The following is a 21,471-nucleotide window of genomic DNA, read 5'->3' on the forward strand; positions in this document are numbered from 1 at the left end:
AGTCATGAGGCTTTCTCTTTGTATAGGTCTTAGATAATGCAGTATCTTGACACGGTACTTTTATGGTAAGACAGAGAGGATGCTGTTTTTGTATTAATGTGACCAAAATACTTCAAAGTCAATCTTATAGAATCCCCGTATTAGACATCCCCCATAATTTTTTAATTGAACAAAACCCCTCTGTGAGAAATAACAATTTGTATATGATTTCAAAGGCATAATTCAAACTATAGCAGAATAAGAAAAATAATGCAGGATCTAACAAGGCAACACTTAATGAAAAATCGAGGGCCAGGCACAGTGGCTCATGCCTGTAATCCTAGCACTTTGGGAGGCTGAGGCTGGTGGATCACGAGGTCAGGAGAGCGAGACCATCCTCGCTAACATGGTGAAACCCCGTCTCTACTAAAAATACAAAGAATTCGCCAGGCGTGGTGGTGTGTACCTGTAGTCACAGCTACTGGGTAGGCTGAGGCAGGAGAATCGCTTGAACCTGAGAGGTGGAGGTTGCAGTGAGCCGAGATCATGCCACTGCACTCCAGCCTGGGTGACAGAGCAAGACTCAGTCTCAAAAAGAAAAAGAAAAAGAAAAATCAAACAAGTTTTTGGATATTAACCATAGTGATCACGCCCTAAGTATGTATTTATTTTAGGTAAATCTATAAAGTAGGAATTAGCTGGTTAGCTGCACTTACTGGCTTTAGGTTGCTGGTTAGTTGACTGGAAAGGCTGTTGGGCTAGAGGTGATAGGACACATAGATTATCGTGCAAAAAGGTTGCAGCCCTGGTTTCTAGAATGTATCCAATGGTATCTCTGCTGCCTAGCTCATAGGGTTATGTTTTAAATGAGATGATATAAATGTGTTATACTACATTTTTAAACATTAGTTGATGTCAGTACATCTTTTGGCAAAGAGTCTCCTTATGAACCTCAGGGAGCTTGTATCTACAGAAGGAGTTTGGCTCATAAGATATTTTCCATACAAATTATATAAATTTTTATGTGAAAAAGTAGTGCCCAAACTATTAACTCATGGAGAGAGATCAAATGCTGGTTTTTTTAAAAATTAAGCTCTATTAGTCCATTTTCACACCGCTGATAAGGACATACCAGAGACTGGGAAGCAAAGAACATTTAATTGGACTTACAGTTCCACATGGCTGGGGAGGCCTCAAAGTCATGGCCGGAGGTGAAAGGCACTTCTTACATGGCAGTGGTAAGAGAAAATGAGGACGATGAAAAAGCAGAAACCCCTGATAAAACCATCCGATCTCGTGAGACTTACTCACTACCATGAGAACAGTATGGGGGAAACGGTGCCCGTTGATTCAAATTATCTCCCACTGGGTCTCTCCCTCAATGTGTGGGAATTATGGGGGTAAAATTCAAGATGAGATTTGGGTGGAGACAGAGCCAAGCCATATTACAAGCTTAGTGAGAAACCTAGTTGCTTATACACTATGTATTATTTTCAAATTCCTTTTAATATTTTGGTTCTTATCCAACAAAGAGATATAGGGAACAAATGCTGTAATTATCACCCATCTGTATAATATGGACTTTCTCATAGGGAACTTACATTTTAGTAGGGAAAATATAACAGATACCCTAATAGAGGTTACAGAGTGGGAGGTTTGTTCCGTAAAAGGAGAATGGAGATGTACGACTTGGTGTGTGTTGTGGGTTGAGGAAGATTGTGGGTTGGGGAAGATGCTGGCAGCTAGTGAAGAGTCACTTTCTGCCATAGAGATCAATTTTCTATTGGTCAACGGTGGAGGTTCACTAATGTAGGTTGGAGTGATGCTTCAGGAGCGGACATGGCTAGCATCAACTATTTCAGGAAACCGTAAGCAGCTGAGCCTTATCTTCGGTGTAGGGTATGAAAAGGGAGAGACAAATGGTAAAAATCCAAGTTAAAATGATGTGATGCCATCTTGGAGGTCCTTGTAAGTCAAGCAAAGGAGTTTGTGCAAAAAGTTTGAACATTAACAACAACAAACAAACAAACAGAAAACAAAAAAAAATACATTATATTGTGTCTGTGGGACCTTCCCATCCTTAGGTTTTAATTTTCCCCTCTGTCAAATGAGAGATTTTACTTGATAATCTCCAAAATTGTGACCAGCTCTAATGTTTTATAATTCCCTGAATTATTACATCTTAACTTCTCCCTGATAATTATTTACTGATCACATATTTATAGTAGAACTGAAGTGATTTCTGCAGTAGCTCTATAGCACCAGGTGCTGGAGACTGGCAACCCAGGGTTGGATAAACTGAAGGAGTGAAAAGTCTAGTGTGTACTGGGGTTGGGAGGGTAGTCATGTATTAATGATTTAACTGTCATCTGGAAAACTTGATGGGAACTAAGTAGAGGATGCTATAAGGACCATTACCTGCTCCTAAGATATCATGAGCAAAGACTGGAGAGTAGGAGTGGGCCTAGTCTACAGATTAGTGTTCTATTATTGCTGTAACAAGATGCCATGAAATTGGTGTCTTAAAACATCACAAATGTATTATCATACAGGGCTGTAGGTCAGAATTCTAGTCCAGGACTCAACTGGGTTAAGATGAAGGTGTCAGCAGAGCTTCGTTCTTTTCCGGAGGCTCTAGGGATGAGTCATAGTCATTATCTTTCCCAGCTTCTAGAGGCTGCCCATATTTCTCGGCTCTCGGACTCCGTCTTTCTAGTGACATTGCATTTCTCTGACCACTCTTTCATAATCACGTCTCTGACCACAGCTGGGAACGATTCTTTGCTTTTAAGAACGCATGTGATTACATTAGGCTCACCTGGATAATTCAGGCTACTCTCCGTATCTCAAAATCTTTAACCTTAATCACATCTGCAGAGTCTTTGGAATCCACATGTTCACAAGTTCTAGGAATTAGAGTGTGTACATTCTTGGTGGGGGGTGGGGGTGGGCTGTTATTCTACTTATCACAGTGTGTTTTTAGGAAAGTAGATAATTTCACAACGTTATTACATGAAGGCTGAGATTGTGAGAAGAGGTGAAGCAGCCAGTTATGAAATGTGTTTTGTCTTATGTAAAGAGTTCTGAAGTTATTCTGATGGCCATAGAGAGCTATTCAATTCTTCCTAGTAGCGGACTATTTAATCTATAATGATGTCAAACAATTGAAGTGGGTAGCTTGTAGTACCCAACCATCCTTCTCATTTTAAACATGGGAAAATGAAGACTATTTTTTGACTCAGTATACTTGGGACACAAATTAGTGCCATGTACATATCATTATTTATCATTTATTTTTATCACGTGCTTTTCTACCCTTTCCTCCTGCTTGTTTTTCCTGTAGCCTGAGGCAATGCCATTCATGGTTTATAACACTTTGGGTAAAAAGTTCAGGTAGATCTACACTGAGCAAAGGTAACTCAGATTTGAAGACTGAAACTTGGTCTCAGGGAGGGGGTTACTTAGGACAGCACGAGACCTTGGAATGGCCGCACACTGAGCTCATGCATGTTGGAGCTGACATTACCCATGTGAGGAGGTGGATGGCCTCTTTATGTATTCAACCTAGGAGCAACACTAGCTTTTCTCTGAGGTCCCCACAAAACAGATCTAGGAAATCTGATAAAAGAATTGCCCCGCTACACTGTGTTTTTAACATAGGAACGGGCAGTTAACCTGTGTGTTTGTTCAGGAATGATTCGTAATACAGAAGATGAACTGGTGAGTAGAAGAAGCCTAGTAAACTGGAAGATTCTGTTGATGAAACAGGGAAATTGAGATTTATTATTCAGTCAGTTCCAATTACACTGTTGTGTTGCAGAGGAAAGCAGCTAAACAGGATGCTGGCTGGTAACACCAGCAAAGTGGAATCAACCTCAAAGGAGATGGTGTCAAAGTGGTGTTCAATGCCTGAGCTTCTACCGAGTGAGTCACTTGTGTGAGAATGTCTTGACACAGTTAGAATTGAGGAGCCCACACTATATCTGATCACAGAAATGTTAATGCAGAATAGCAAACTGGCTTTGATCTTCATGGGATTGCAGGCTAGGGGATAAAACAGGGTGCATTTTTAAAGGTCATCTCTACTACTTATGAGAAAACGGCGTATCGCATCCCATGTACCTGTGAGACTGTATATCAAGAATCACAAATAAATACATTTGAAGGAAAACTGCAAGTTGTTTTGCATGTGTGAATTTGACTTTTTTTTTTTTTTTAAGTTTTTCTGGAAGAATTTAGAATCCTGAAAACTTGTTTCTTCTGTGTTGTAGTTGATAATATCTACCACCCACTATGGTGCATGGAGAGGAAAAACCTTCTATCCCCTACTTTATGTGTCATTGATGTGACATAATTTTTCAGAATAACCACACAATTTCAAAAGTGACTTCTTTTCTAACTTGCAAACAGAGGTGACAACAGTGAAATATGTCCTGTAAACAAACCCAAAAACAATATTTTTGAAGAAGTTGTAGTTCAATTTATACCAAATTATGGAACACTAGAGATTTACAGTGATGCGTTCTTTTATTCAGATGGAATAGGAGAACCCATAGAGTTGAAGCTGTTTGTCTGAAGGTTTGCAGCAGATCAGTGGCTCTGCCAAGCCTGCAACTATCATCACCTGACTCCAAGTTACTCTCTTTCTAGTCCAGCACAGCTGCCTCCCAAGTTTAATAGTCTATGACTCACAATCCAGATCTATGGTGACATATAATATTTTAGTTTGATTCCAAATCAACAAGCCAGTTTTAGAAGTGCTTACATTGCTGCGTTACTTTTTATACTATTGGATTCTTCAAGTTGAGTCTTATTTCTAGAACTCCAATAAGAATAACCAGAGGAGTCATTTATTTTGTTATTATGACATTTATTGAACACTTATTGGGTGGCAAGCTGTCTTATAGAGGGTGAGGATACAGCTATGAATAAAACAATGTGTATTTTCTCAAAGTGTTTATATTACTGTGGGAGAGGCATAATAAACATATTAGGTTCTATAGAGAAAAATAAAGCAAGATAAAAGTGAAAGAGTGCTTTGGGATGAGTGGAGTGATAGTTGCTATTCTGCACAAAGTGGTTAAGAAAACCTTTAAGTGGAAGAGATAATTTGAGGAGAGATCTCAAGGAGGTGAGGAAGTCAGCTCTGCAGATATTTGGGATAAGCATGTTATAGATAGAGGGAAGCACAAGCGTGAAAAGTCTGAGAAGATCATGAGAGAAGATCATGGTTGGCAACTGGCATTTTTAAGAGTGAAGTAGCCAAAGGTGCCTGAAACCAGGTGATCCCAAGAAAGTGAGGAAAAATAAGGTTAGGCAAGTAACAGGGGCCCTCATGATCACCTAGGACCTCATAGAACCTCTTATTCTTACTTTAGTGAGATGGAGGGCATTTGGAGTCACATTATCAGGCTTATGTTAAGGATCACTCTGGCACCTTTCTGTAGGCTCTGTGGTAATCCAAACCAGAAATGACAACAGAAACTAGAAATTACAATCAAACTCAAAGTGATAGTTGGTTGGACTTGGTAGGTATCATTGGTGTTGGGGAAGGGGATCAGAAGTAGTGGGATTCTGGATATATTTCAATTGTAGCCTCAACAACTTTTGTGAGCAGATCAGATGTGGAATATAAGAGTGATAGAAGAGTCAAGAATGGCTCCTAGGTTTTTACCCTGAGCAAGGAGAAGAGTGGACTTGCTATTTAGTGAGATTTCTGGAGATAGGAAGATAAGTAGTTTTGCTTCTGTTTTTGTTGTTAGAAGAGAAAGGAGAAAGGACGGTCAGCAGTTTGGCTTTGAATATGTTATATTTGAACTACCTTTTAGAGGTTCAAGTATTGGTTGAGTAGACAGTTGTATATTTGAGTCTGGGGTACAGGGCAAGCTCTTGACTTGATATAGATGTAAGTGTCAACAGATAGACATTTAAAGCTTTGAGCCTGGATCATATCACTTAAGGTAATGGATGAAGCCATGAATATTTTGATGTCATGGAAAAAATAGAGGAACTATGAAAGAATGCCTGGAACAAGAAACATGGAGGTGGGAGGAGATGCAAAGGACAGTGATGTCCAGGAATAAAGTGAAAAATGTGCTTCAAGAGTTGAGTGTGTGATCAAGGTATCAACACTGTTGGATCAAATGCCATGAGGATTAAACTTTGAACCACTGGATCTAGATCTTTGTTGAGGATTGCCTTGATAAGAACAGTTGTCATCACTCTTCTGAGCTATTTGCTCACACTGGCTTTACTTTTTGTCAAAGTCGAGGCCACTCTAAATAATGGTTAAATACAAGGGCTCTGGAGTTGCCCTGTCTGAGATCAAACCCTAGTTTCATATTTACTAGTTGTTTGAGCTTAGAAAGTTTAATTAACCCTTCTCTGTGCTTCAGTTTTTTCTTTTTGTTTTTTACTTTTGAAAGGAAAGAAATGATATGTTTTGTCTCATAGGTTTATTGGGAAGATTGCAAGAATTAAACATACACCATAGTATCTGTCATATAGTAAATGGCCAATAATTGTTAGCTCTAGTGATTAAGAATAAAATGATCACTAACATATACAAAATTACACCTGAGTTATATTTCCTTCTTACCCTGAAAATCATACAAACTCTTTCTAGAATTGTGCTTGAGTTGGTTGCACTATTTTCTGCTGTTTTGGTTTTTTGGTTTGATTTTTTTTTTTCAATCAATTTTTTTTATCATTACATGAATTAACCTCATTGTGATCTAATTACTTCCACATAGTTCTCCAGATTGTGAATGCTCTGGGAACCATAGCTTGTTCATATCTCAGAACCTTATGCAAGGGTTTGCACTTTTGGTAATTCAGGCTTGAAATTAAAATGGTTTCTGAATGCCCTGGTGATTGATTGACATTTCGCCTTCAAGGTCATTCCAATACTCAATGTAGAAGTGATAGGATAAGCTCTTAATTACTGGAATTACCTATAAATAAATAAATGACTTAAAATTCCTAAAATAATGTCTTATTAATCTGTGTTCCCTTTCTCTGTAAATTATTTCACAGGCATGACCCTCTGTAATGTTCTCACCTTTTAAAGTGATCATGAGGAATATCACGCAAGAGAGTTGACCTTTGGGGTTGATGTTCTTGCCCTATGGTAGACACCTTTGTGAAGTCTTCCCTCCCTTTCTATTTCTGGGACTAGAACTTAAAATGGTCTCTTATGTTGAATTCTTCTCATTCATATTTCTATAAACTCAAATAATGGTGCCTTTAACATCTTCAGACGTGCCTTCATGCACTACAAAAAAAAATGATGGTTTGATATTTGTTTCCTTTATCGTCTTTGAAATGCATGAATAAAGGTAACTATTTACAAACCTGAAATAAAGCAAAACTGTGTTTATTCGATTCTTGAAAAGCGGTTTTGCAAATCTAAATCAAGCACTGGGCTAGAGGACTACATTAAGCAACAACATCAGCCATGAGTGGTGTATTTTAGGAACTGTGTCCATGGACAGAATGAGATATCATGAGCAAATATCTGTTGCAATTCCCGTGCCAATTCATAAATGGCAACAGCTGATTCTTGCCTTGCTCACATAGTTGTAGTCTGGATGTTAAAAGGTAATATTTTCAACTCCTTGGTTTACTTTGTCAGGAGTAATAAGTTTCTAATAAGGAAGCTGTATTTATACTTCTCACCTGGCCTCTTTCTCTGCGTGTAGTCAATGCCACAAAAACTGTACATAGGCTAACACATTTATCTGAGTAAGGGTGAGAGACAAGAAGAACATGAGGGAAACTAGAGGTTATGCAGTAAATTCTATTGTAGTTAATGCCATAATTTATTCAAGATATTATCTAGTCCCCAGAACGTGCATATGAATGTTCTGGTGCTCTCTTTTCTGTACTTGTAATAAACAAGACATCAGAGGACACAAGAGTTGAGAGGGCCCAGTTTCAGTACCTCTTGTTATAAATCATCAAGCAGGTTGAGAGAAGATCACTGATGTTATCAGTATTTTTGAGCAGAAAGCGTGGATGTTATCAGTATTTTTGACCTGAAAGAGAATGGATGTTATCAGTATTTTTGAGCAGAAAGCATGCGTGTTTGTACACCTTCTTCTTTACTCCACATAGATACTCTGACAAAACACTATCTCTGCCTCAACCAGTGAGTTCCTTATCTGTCTCTGAGTGATTTTGTCCTTCTACAGAAACAGGAGTGTTTCTCTTAAACTAACTCCTTCATTCTGGATAAACTGATATAACAAAAACACCAGACGAAAACCCATGCCTTCATACCATACCTCCCCACCTCACTGTTGAGCTCACTCTGTTGAGCTCATATCCTCTCTTCTTTTACACCTCTTCAATGAGCTCTGTAATTTTCCAGCTCTTGGTCTTTTCTCTATTAATATCATCTACCTGCAATGCCATTCATCACTTCCTACCTGCCATTCTCACCTTTCATTTTTTACCTGAGGAGCTGCCTACTACCCCGTATGAGTTGTTGTACATGTTGCTTTTGACGCTTGTCACGTTTATACCCTGTTATGGTTATGATCAGCTGTGTAGATTCAACTTCCTTGACTAGGCTGAAAAATTGTGAATTGTAGGAAGTGTGTTTGAGTGTGCTTCCATTTCTGGGATTCCCACTGTCTCTAACCCTGTGGTACTTGGCATGGGTTAGGCAATCAACAGATGTTCGCTGAACAAATGAACACAAATGCGTAAAAAACTCAAACCTTTAATATTCATTTTAAAAAAATAGTAAATAGCATTACCAGGACTGACAGACCATAGTTAATTTGTCATTTCTACCTCCCACTTGCTGTCCTCAATAAAAGCGGAATAAAACCACAGATTTGCCAGTGGTCAAAAGATGAATCTAAAGGTCAATGATGTTACAACTGATTATTAACTGATTTCATTTCTGCCTACCAAGAAACGTATATCACTCAGCTTTTGTTCAAGCAGCATTGCTTTTGCTCTATTTTGAATTCATGGTGGAAAGGATGAGTTTTTGATAAAGATCTTGACTTTTTTTGTATCAAATAGAGCATAGGAAGGTATTATAGAGATTAGGTAATGAAATACCTAGGTTCTAATGCCTGCACTGCCTCTACCCCTGTCCAGCTCTATGACCTTGAACATGTCCTTGCCTCTGTCTAAGCCTTAGTCTCCCCAGATGTAACATGAGGAAGCTGATGTAGTGAATTGTCAGTGGCTCTTGCAGCCAAGCATACTAGACTGGAATTCTAGGTGGGATTCAGAGTAAATCCTTGTGATGACATATGACTCAACCTTCAGCTGTTAACTGGCCCGCCATCGTGGCAACAAGCACCAGATTATTCACACATTTTTGAGTATTTGAATTGCATAAGGCTGTTCAATGATGGTGAAAATTGGGTCCTAAATATGCTATCAGATATATATGTAATGTAACCTGTTCAGGATCTCATGTGAGTATAAAATGATGTGTGAAATATGCACCAAGCAAGAAACACTTTGAACATTATGATAAAAGAGTAATACAATTTGATTTTTATGAGTTAAAGATGATGGTACTATGAGACCTCTAGTTATATGAAACCTGGAACTATAGTATGTCTTGGTCTTTCTAGAAAGGAAAACAATTAAGAATGTTGTTTCTTACTGTTGTATTTTTGTTTCATAGAGTCAATATTCACTCAAGGCAGGAAGACAAGACCTGATATCAGCCCCTCTGTCCAAGTCATTCAGCACCTCACCCCTCCAGTTATATTTCTATTTATGCATATTTTATTATTCTTTTACTATGCCAGTACCACAATGGGAAATATGTTTACTTTTAAAAAGGTACCTAGAATCCTCCAATTTCTCATCCGAGAATGTAAAAACACTTACCTCACATAAACTCACTTAAGAAAATGTGAATGTAACACTGTTCCCCCAAACCGCTTTCTTCTTTGAATGCCAGCTTTTCACATAGCAGCTTTCCTGACCTCCTACTTCCAGGACCTCAGACCCCTCTGTCTGTGGGCTGGCACTTGGAATGTGGCTGTCCACTTGGCAAAGTGGAAAGAGCTTCTGTTCTTCCTGTGGCATCTGGGGCCTCAATTCTAGTTCCACCACTCAGCAACTCTGTGAATGCTGGGAGGACATTTCACTTCTCCAGATCCTAATCTCTTCACTGGTAAGAGAGGAATAATTATATTTACTTTTTTAACATGGCTAGAATAATTAGAGATTGCACAGAGAGCATCTAACACAGAGACTGACATGTAGTAGGTGTAGGTTCACTTCCCCTTCTGTAGATGGTCCAGGGTCTCTGACGCATCTCTGCTTCTTCACTGGTTTATCTCTGTGCTATGCTACCACCAAGCAGTCATCTATGCACAGATAAAGAGGGGAAAATGGTCTGCAGTCATCACTCGGGATTCCATCCAATTCAGTGAGGTCTCCAGCCACTACTCAACAATCATTCAGCAGCACTGCAGTGTCAGTGTCCTTATCTGTTTCTCATGCTACTGTTGTTCAATATCTACTACATAATGTAGTTTAGGAGAAAGAGACACGAAGTGGGTTCCGGTAGTCCTGGCTTCCAGTCCCGACTCTCAGATAAACCTACTCTTTGCCCTGTGCCAAGCCATATCCTTCTACATATTTAAATAACAGTCTTATACCTTAGTTCTCTCCAGAGATACATAGATTGTTCAGGCCTATGCACTTATGCTTTGATTTACTGGATATTCAGGTAATGCAGCCCATCTTTTTCTGTGTTTTCTTCTTCTTGTGGAATTCAAAGTCTGTGGGTTCCTGCCATTGCCCCTGAAGTGGTAACATTTCTGAGCCTGGCTGATCTAGAATCTCTTCAAAGGCTGTTCTTCGTTCCTGATAATGATAATTCAATGCATTTACCTAATATCTGGGAGTTTACAAAGTATTTTCATTTATTCGTTAGTATTGAAGTCTCAGTAGTAACTCCTGAAGATGGGGATTCTTACCCACATTTTAGAGATGAGGAAACAGGATGAGAGATGAAAGGATGTTCTCAGGAGTCGCACAGTACATGTTACATAGCCTGGATTTCAAGCAGCATCCTTCTCCCAGTCCCGGGTCTTGGCCTGAATGTAAATGTGATTTCCAATCCAAGTTCAAATGTCTGTGCACTCATTAGACCCTAGGCAAATCTTGTTTTTCTTGTATGAGAATGAAATTGAACTTTCAAACATTTTCTTAAGGCTGTAGGATCTACATTCTCTTCATTTTCTAATATACTTGTAACTTTAAATTACTTATTAAGCCTGAAGGATATTTCACTTCATTGTAGAAATTCACCATTGCCACTGGCTTCTGCAAAGCTTGGCAGTGAAGTTTTTATAAAAAATGTGGCCATTGAGAGTGGTCTCCTTGATACTTAAGTGTGTATTGTCTCAATCGTTGTCTTAATAGGTAGTTGCTGTAGAAGCAAATGCCATAGTTTTAATGGCAGCCTTGATTTTTCTTGTCTTTCCTTTAATGGAATTCCATTCTATACTTATTAATCCACTGAACTTATCAGTACACATCCCTGTCATTTCTCAAAAATGTAAGGAAACAGCATGGTATAGCACAAGCACTGGACTAAAAGTCAGAGGAGCAGATTTCAGACCCCCCTCTTCTACCAATTATTTGGAATGTGGCAAATCACTTCACTTCTGTGAACATCTGGTTCATGTTTTATACAACATTGAACTATATCATTTCTAAGGTTATTTTCCACCCTATTTGTTGAATTCTCCAGCATGTTCTACTTCCTACTTTATTAGATTAAATTACTCTGCTTCATTTTTTTTAATTTTGCAAGGAAATACTCATTACATATAAGGATAGGAGATTTCACTTATTTCCACAGATATTTATTGAGTACTATGTGAAACATAATTAAAATGTAATGGACATTTGGAGGAGGGAGACATTCCAGAAGAAGAAACTGTTATGAGTAAAGATAAAGCAGTTTGAAAGTGCACTTTCTAATGAGAACCTGGGGATTCACGGAGAATTTGCAGTGCATGGACGTGTGAGCAGTTAGCGTTAAGGTTAAGAAGAGGGCAGTGTGGAGGCCTCTACAGTGTGTACTATTTATAATCAAGCTCACGTGCATACACACACACACACATATACACACACACACTCACTCATCCCTTTCCAGGGTCTTCTGATGACCTGTACTGCCTGTTGCTCTTTTTATCTCAGCCAGCAGAGAGATAAATTGCCAAGATTAAGTATATCTGTACATTTGAGAAGGAACTCCATAAAAAAGAAGATGAAAATCACGGGTACCAGCATCTTTGATTCATACGAGGACCATTTTCAGTGGTAACAGTTTATCTTCATTGGTTGTGACTTCCTGCAGGACGTGACTTTTGATATATTCCTTCTTGAACTTCCACCAAGCACAGTTTCACCATAGTTGATGCTCGGTAATAGATCCTTGTTTGTTGGACCTAATTGCTGCCTACTGAAATCAATCCTAGAAAGGAGAGAAGATAGCTTTTTTTACATAGAATAACTAGGAGGGTTTTTTTTGTTTTTTTCTTTTGAATGAGCTACCAATAACAAAATAAAACTGCAGTGAAAGAATTGACAGCCTGGATCTGTAATCTGCCTGACCTGATCATTGTAAAAACTGATTCCTGTGTCAGCCTGCCAGATGGATCTTCTCCTTGAAATGTAACGTGCAGCACTTCTGAATGTGATTCAAGCTCAAGCTTCCTTTTCTCTTCCCTTCACGTTTGTTGAGTTTGGGAAAGAAGCAGTTTTATTTGAACTAAACCCACTCATTTCAAGTGTGTTTAATGACAGCAGTATGTGACAGATAAATAAAATCCTACGGCCTCGTTTGATGTTTGTTTTAATTTCAGACCTTAGTGAAAGGAGACAGGATAAAACAGTGTTGTTCAAATGGAGAAGTTGAAAACAAATGATTTGTTATTACATACTTAGCCGTATTTCTCCAGGGAAATTTGGGAAGTCAAATAATATAAACAGTAATAATAGTAGTACTTGAGATTTGCGGAGTGCCTAGCAGTTTGTAGAGTGTCTTTATGTTCATTACCACATCAAGTCTAGGAGGTTGCCTGGCCAGAAATCATCATCCCAGTATTGCACACACGATTGAGTGAGTTAGGCCAAATACTACTTCTAACATGGTAGAACTGAGCTTCACTTTTGGTCCTGTTGATTTTGAATGGAATAGTTCCTCTCATTCTCTGTGCTGGCTCAACAGCCAAACATGTGTGCAGTACCTTGGAGCACATTGTAACCGGCCTGTTCCTTAACTTTACTGAAGCGTATATATGCTGGCAATATACAAATAAATTCTTATCACAACAGATTTCAGCAGTGAGAAGTATATGGAGTAGAACATAACAGCCCTCCCTCAGTACCCATTCTATTTCTTCCCCGCCAACCCCAACTCTTTTTCCAAAGAGCCATCACCATTGTCTTTTTGTTGTGCATCTTTCTGGCATATATCAATACATTTATGTGTACATTTACATATGTGTGTGTGTATATATATAAAAATGTGGTATATTATCTATTTTTTTCAGTTCTTTTCCTCTGGATCTTTTCATGTCAGTTAAAAGGATTTGCAATACTATTTTTAACTCTGTATAGTGCTTCATAGTATAAGGGTTCATCACTGAGTCTCTTTTACAGTGGAGAGCTTCAGCTTTTCTTTATTATACACAATGTTAAGATGAGCTTCCTCACGTATATATCTTTGTGTACATGTGAATCCAGAATTGAAATTGCTTGGTTTTTTTTTTTTTTTTTGAGATTTATCAAAATTCAGTGTGGGCCATCATCCCAAATGTTAGAATCCTCATCTTAACTCATGTGATCGACCTGGGTTTCCACTTAGTTGCTTGGGGATGTGTTGTCCGGACCAACCCAGACACTTCTCTAAACAGACACTTGTGGCCAAGAGAGTAAATGTTGGGGAAGTTATTTTCCATGGCACTGTGGTTTGAATACAGGCACTCACCATGGAAGAAGAGTAGGGTATTCTTGTAACAGTCTTGTTTACTTAAAACAGCCACGACTCTTCGCTGAGATAGAATAAGGTACTTAACGCAATAAAAATATCTACCATAATTTAAAAATGCAAATGTAGCAATGCACTAAAAAATACCTTTAGCTTATTTTTTTGTTAAGAAACAAGTGTTTTGCATAATCAGGCTTTAAAAAATATAATTGAATTCTCTGTACTGATTCTATGATAGGAAGGTCCAGCGTCAGGTCCACCTTCCATGCCATACTCCTTCTTTCCACCATTCCCAGCTGGTCATATTGAGGGTAATTAGCAGGGAATAACATCTGAAAATGTAGGTATGTAAGAGAATCGAGCTAATCTGCATAGCTTTTAGGATATTACAGATTTCAGAGGAGCATCCTCACGGATAATTCCCAAATCGCAGATAATTTGTTGTTGTGCTTTACAAGCAGAGACACAAAATAAACTGTCTTCCCCATCCTTCTATTTTATTTATTTATTTTCCTTCTGTTAATAGACGTAGTCATTTTTTAAAACCATAATATACCAGAGTGAGCCAGAATTATGTGTGTCTAAGTTCTTTTAAAATAAAGAAATTGTTTCTTGGGTCTGTTTTAGTTAGGTCCTTTCAGGTTGCAGGAACCAAGATGTGCTTAAAGTTACCTCAGATGACTTTAGATGGTGGGAATTTATGGTAAGTATACAGGGAGAAGGAAGGAAGTCCAAAAACCCATGTCAGCAACTAGACAACCAAGTCTCATGGAGACTTGGAATATCATTGAGGACACAACAGCAGCTGATTTTGTCATCCCTCAGAAATAAACATCCAGTGTTTCCTTGTCCGGTGGGTCTTCGTTGGACAAGGATTTAGCTTTCTTCCGTTTTCCTTCTGTTTTCTGTGGCAGCTCCTGTTAGTGATTCTGTTTAGTCTTCTTCTGAAGACTAGGATGCTCATTATATGATGTTCTGCTGCCTCATGGCCTCCTCATCCTACACTGTGTGTCTCTGGCTTTTGCTCTATTCCATCTCTGCTCCCAGCTTTTCTTTTTCTGTATCCTTACACTGAAAAGCCTGAACCAATAGTACCATTATTTTAGCTGGTTCTTCTCCAGTACACATGGAGAAGGAATTCTTCCTCCAGCACAGCTCCTGGGTATCTAGTGTGGTTTGGGTTCAATGTCTGATCCAATTACCTGTGGCCAGAGTGCAGAATTACCTGTTATAAAACTGTGGTGATGTAGTTATTAAAACAAACAACTTTTTGAGGCTTTTTGCTTAAACAGAGCTGTTGGTGTGGTAGAGACAACGTTGTAGGTACTTCTCTATCACAGAGAGAAATTTATAAAGTCAAGGCAAACCAAATATCTGAGTCTGGGACTTCACCCCAGATGTTTGCAAGTAAACAAGTTCTGGACCATAGAGATCCGCTCCTCTCACTTTCAGACTGCCGCTTGCTTTGGTCTGTAAATCAGTGTTCCACTAGTATTTAGTTTTCATTCTGGTTTTAAAACAGTTTATCTGTAAAACTATAATTTAAAATTCTGATAAGCAAAGCTAACATAGTAATGAGCCCATTAGAAAGGAATTGTGAGATACTATTAGACTTTGATAACTTTCAAGGAACTTTATTCTATTTTTGTCGCCCAGTCAAAGCTAACATTGTTAGCAGTTTTAAAACTGAATGGGGTTTTTGTTTTTTCATAAATATGTTTGATGTATATTATATCTTATTATGGCAAAGAAACTTAAAGTACCAAATAGAATGAAGACATATTTGATATTAAACTAATGAAAAACATTCAATATTTGATAACTTCAGAGAGACTTTGACTAAGCTTCAAGGTTATTTTTATAAACATGTACTACTGGACAATATAGAAGTTTCTTAACTCACAGATTTTCACTTTGGTAGATGCGGACTAATGCGTTTGCCAGAATGTGCCACTCTTCTCTATTTACCGTAAGGGGAGGGGTGGGTAGGAGATTGGGCAGTGTCACTTAGGGCTTAGAGGCAAAGGGATTTTGGAATAGCTTTTAGTTTAACCTGCATGTGAGAAAGAAAGGTTTCATTGTGTGGTTAATAGGCATTTTCATATGATAGGAAAATGGATTAACAAGATTTAACTTTATATTCTCAATAACTTCCCAACTAACCAGTGTCTTTGATGAGAAAAATTTGAAAATTTTACAGTTGTGTTTCTTTTCAATCTTCCCTTGCACGATTACAAGATGATATAAAAGTGCTTACACTTTGATTGCTGTTCCTAATAACCATGTTAGAATTTCACAGGTGACCTGGAATATCATATCTTGACTTTCATATGTGGGAACAAGAGTCAGCAAACAACCTTTCTGTGCTTAGAGATGATTTTATACATAAAATATTATTTTTTTGAAAATGAACAGGGATGGGAACTATGTCATATTTTCTGTATCATATTTCATGTTAGCTTTATTAGTTAGCTCTCATTACCTCACCAAATAACTCAGATTTAAAAATATATATCTTAACTGTGAACAGCCTAAGGACTCTATTCAATGATTAAGTCAAATCACAGTCTCATTGCTTAATGTGTTCCTTTGATCCCCTTCCCATCTCTCCCTCCAACATTCATACCACATCCTTGGATGTTTCTGTTTAGTTCAAAAAGCCATGTTCTCTCACTATGTAAATTATACCAAGAATACCACTAATCATATACAAGAAGCTAACTATCTATGCTTGAGTTGTGTCTTTTTTAATATCATGCTTTGGGATATGATGCCAAATTGGATCTCCATTTTGCTTTTAATTAGTCAGCAACACTTATTTAATGCCCAGTAAGCTCAGAGCAAGGCTTGGAGAGTGGAGAAGGGGAGAAAGGAGATCAAAAAACAAATGCACTATCATTTCCAGAATAGCTTACAGTATCTTTATGCATACAGAAAACAGATAAATGAAAGGATTAAGAAAACTTAAAAGCAAAATCCAAATGAGTGCAAATTGGTCTGATACAAACTAAGCTATATAAATGCAAAGAGGATGTAAATTATAAAAACTTGAAATGTTTAAAATTTCTGTCTTTCTACTTTTATTTTCATAATACTTTGCCATGAGAATTCTTAGATCTCAGAACACCATACCCTTCAGTGAGGAAAGTTTACTGGTTCAATTGTATCATTTAGAGAAACAAACCAAATTCTTAGTATTTTACGGGCTTCTGAGAGATGACGCTGTAAAGCTTTATGAGTCTCTGTTAAACTTTTCTCATCATTAAAGCTTTTAAGTAACCTTGAACAAGTTCCTTAACCTCTCTGTGTCTCAACTTCCACATCATTAAAATGGGAATGGTAATAGGACCCATCTCATAGGATTGTTAGGACTATTAAATGTATTATACTCTATTACTTGTATCCTATAAAGTGTCTTTCTCACAGTTTAATTTCTTGAAAATTGAAACACATCCTATGCTTGATGTGGTAAGAAACCATTGTGACACATATTAAGTGGCACCAGTTGGTTCTTTGGTCATAGGTTAGTAGAAAAAAAAAAAAAAAGAAGCAGTTTATAGTCAAAGCCGTGTGTAAAGTGTGTCTAAAGTGCTTAAAACAAAGCCTGTCTTATAGAATGATGCTGTTATCATCATTGCCTGAATACCGTATTTGTGATACGTAAAACATTTGTCCCTAATTTCACTGGCTTCTGTACTGTGAAGCAGATATATTTATAATTCCTGGTCTTTGAGTAAATAGAGCCTAGAAGAATTATCAGATATTATACAACTGCCAAATAATGACTTATAGCAAACCAGTAGTTTGTTTATTCCTCTTCTCATGCATATCAACACCTGTTTAATCTGATCATGTTTCCAAAAACCCACTAGTGTTCTATTTATTTCTAGCTATAGCTTTCCTACCTGTATTTGGTGATTTGGTGCTGGCAGAGTCCATATTCGTAACACTAAATCCGGCTACTGTGATCACAACAGTCTTTCTAAGTTAGACACTACTAATGATATTGATTAGGGAGAAGGCATTCTTTGTGATCCTATTTGCAGGATCTTGGGTAATTCACTGACTGGACCCAATTGTGAGTTGTGAAATGTGCATGTTGAAAGCAATGAGTCTTCTAGCTGCATGATTTGTGATATCACTTCAATTTACCTACTGAGGAGCTTCATGTAAATTGGTCATTTGTAGAAAGTAGTTCAGTGGCTCAGAATCTGGCATCATATTTTATTTTTATTAAATTTCGGTAAACATTATTGAGCAACTTGTAGGTTTCAGGCTCCACGATAGGGATGAAAACATGTAAGACCTCTGTCTAGCAACGCTACAAGGAGAAAGATAGACTGGTGACTCAGATTTACTTTTAAATGATAGCTTTTTGAGATATAATATACTTACCCTTCAATCCACTGACTCTGTTTTTAAAGGAGATGATTAATACATTCACTCAACAGATATTGAGCATCTGATATCTGCCAGAGACTTTCTAGGTGCTAGGGTTATGGAGATTGACAATAGTTAGACGAAACTGAGCCTATCACAAAATGTGTATCGACAGACGGTTTTCCATTTTGTGCTATAGACCAGTATTTAGGGTCAGCAGAGGGTACTCTGGAAGCATATTCAGGGACAAAGCAAAGCTAGTCTTAGAAGATCTGAGGAATTTTCCTATGATCATGTCTGTGTCCTGCCATAACACCCTGAATGCATCTGATCTGAGCTAAACAGAGGTCTGACAAACTTGTAGGAGTTTGCTAGGTGAGTGGCTTGTGGAAAGTAGAGAGGAAGAAGTTTTTCTGGAAGAGAAAAGAAAATATGCTGAGGCTCAGAGGTGAATCACACATAATGCACAATAGGTTAGTATTGGTATAACATTTGGGACTGTGTGGACAGACAGTTGCTGCAGGGCCTGAAGGGTGGAGAGGGGCAACTTATGCTTCAGTAGGGGTGTATATGTCTTATTATGAGGTCACAATGAAGATTGAGGTCAGCTAGAGGATGTGACATTCGAGTTGGGTCACAAAGGATGTACAGGAGTTTTTCAAGGCTGACCACAGTCTAGGCAGAAGAAATTGAAATTGTGAAGGGAAGATTTGCGTGAAAGAATGGTGTTTTTGGCTGAGCGAGGAATTTGAAGTATCTGGAAAATGGAGTAAGTGGCACAGAGAAAGAAAACAGCCAAAAAAAAAAAAAAACATTGGTGAGGGTTCAGAGAGCAGCTTACAATTGGATTCGGTGCAGTGCAATGACTTTGTATGTTGTGCACCTTGTCCTTGTAGGCAGTTGCGGGCACTAGGGGCAGGAGTTTGAGGGAAGACAGGGCATTGACAGTTTGAGGAAAAAATGAGAAGCATGCTTTAGAAAGATAATCTGAATACACTTGAATTGGAGGGGCCCTGGATTGTGAATGAAAACCAGAAGTACGTCATCTGTATTGTGTAGGATAGTGTTATCTACAAAGAATTTTATGTAGAATTCCCCCTGTCAGATTAATCCTTTGCAGCAATAGTCAATTATTTCCGATATTAAATATTATAATTAAATAAAAGATATGGATTGGTAACTAAACATTTATTGAGAAGTTACTGTATCACTTCCACATATCAATTCACTTGTTTTTCTTAGTAATCCAATGATGTAGCCTGTCATTTCTCCCATTCTTCAGCAGAGGAAATTGTGGCCCAGAAAGGTGTATATAACTCATCGAGGCACTAAGTGGCAGAGGTCATGTTTCAGCCACGGCCATCTGGCTCCAAAGCCTAAATATATGAATTGACCACCAAAGGCACTTTTGAAAATACTAACAGTCACTGTGTTAGTGAAGAGGGTATTTGGCAAAAGTTTTTATTTTGCTTTTTTACAATTCAGTGATTTGTAATTTATTTACAGAGTCATGCAATCATTACCTCAATTTAATTTTAGAACATTTAAAAATTCCATCCTCATTTGCTTCTCATTCTCACCCCAACACTAGATAACCTCAAATCTACTTTAGTGGTAATTGGTTTGTAAATGAATGGCAACTTCAGTTTAATGGCTGTTTTTTTTTTTTTTTTTTTTTTTTTTGACTAGTTGCAATCTGATAGCCGTAATCACTAATTCAGGAGAATAACATTGTTTGATCTTATCATTTCTAACTTCTGCATGCAATTAGTATACTCTATTCATAATTTGATGCAGAGAAGGGTAAAAGTGACAGGGCTTAGTGTACTCTGTTCATAACTTGATGCAGAGAAGAGTAAAAGTGACAGGCCTTGTGGCAGTCATTGGTCAGAGGCATGTGAGTAAGACTGCCCGAGACCCTGCCCTGGAGTTCTGTCTTGCAGGTAAGGCAAATAGACAAACTATTAAGCAATATTGGAGAAAAAAATTATTGTAGAAATCCTGATGTTTTTGGTGAATGGCTTATGTTAAACTTCTCTCTGCCATTGAATTGTTTTTAAAAACTTAGTATGTGTGAAGCATTTGGAATGCTTGGCATTTTGAAAATAAAATCCACATCAATTTAAAATAAAATAAAACTCCCCATCCAGAATAGAGTAGTAATTGCAAGGCATAAAATAGCCCAGCTGTGGAGTGGCTTAAAGGACAATTGGTCTCAGGCAGAGAGTACCAGATAGGACACGCTACACAAATGACTGTAATGTCTGAATTAGTGTACCTATTGGGTAGCACATATATGTGAAATGGCTTAAAGTAAAAATTGCAAATGCACCAGATTTAATCAATCTTAGTATTTCTTTCTCTTATGCTCTCAGTCCTTAGTTAAAAATAAAATTTGCCTGTCTCATTCTCCTGTGTGCTAGCTAGTAGGATTAACTGGAGTTCTCAACAGGAAAGCAATAGATCTAGTAGACGACATTGTATGGTGGGTGAAAGCCCGGTAGAGATAATTATACAGTCACTCCCACTATATTACCCTTCAAAGAAACTGAGCCTAATATTCTCCTCCTAAGCAATTTAACCAACTTCTAAAAAAAAGTATAAGATATTATTTAGAGAATGAAATAGCTACTGTATATAATCAGGAGGGAGAATTATAGCAAATTATACTCATTTGATAAGTGTATAAAGAGCTACGCTCAAAGCTTTGTATTGTACCTCCTAAGTAATTGTTCAGTTGTGCTAACTGTCCTTGAAAAAGGAGAAGAGATAAAGAACTGCTAAAGAAAAAAATCAATCGTTATACTTGTTCAGTAAGATTTTCCTTCTGGGCAAAGATTAAGTCTTATTTCATGCTCCACGAGGATCAAGCACACATTTAGCCCACCCATGTTTAGTAGTGGTGATTTCTTTGCCTTTCTCACATTCGTGTTCATGTATAAACATAGACACCAATATGAAACTAAATGCAATAAAAGTGTGTTTTAAGATCTACCACATGTACATCCTAGTAGGTATAGATAGATGTTATATATCTGTGTTCACTGCACTTACATCCCAATATTTTCAGAAGATAGGACTGTATGCAAATGTTTCCAGTATCTCTTTCTAGGATCACCAAA

At 37.8% G+C, this 21,471-nt stretch overlaps 1 protein-coding gene and 1 long non-coding RNA gene across 2 annotated transcripts in view; one reads left to right on the forward strand and one right to left on the reverse strand.

The window, feature by feature from the left end:
* Positions 1 to 21,471, forward strand: part of LPP (LIM domain containing preferred translocation partner in lipoma) — a 724,515-nt gene that overhangs the window by 391,792 nt on the left and 311,252 nt on the right. The gene's annotated exons all lie outside the window — the stretch shown is intronic.
* Positions 12,251 to 18,656, reverse strand: LOC112617949. Its single transcript, XR_003117992.1, has 2 exons — positions 18,365 to 18,656; positions 12,251 to 12,451 (listed from the first exon to the last, which is right to left on the reverse strand). It is a non-coding gene; the product is annotated as an uncharacterized LOC112617949 (long non-coding RNA).

This window comes from Theropithecus gelada, chromosome 2, assembly GCF_003255815.1.
Source record: "Theropithecus gelada isolate Dixy chromosome 2, Tgel_1.0, whole genome shotgun sequence".
Classification (NCBI taxonomy): Eukaryota; Metazoa; Chordata; class Mammalia; order Primates; family Cercopithecidae; genus Theropithecus; species Theropithecus gelada.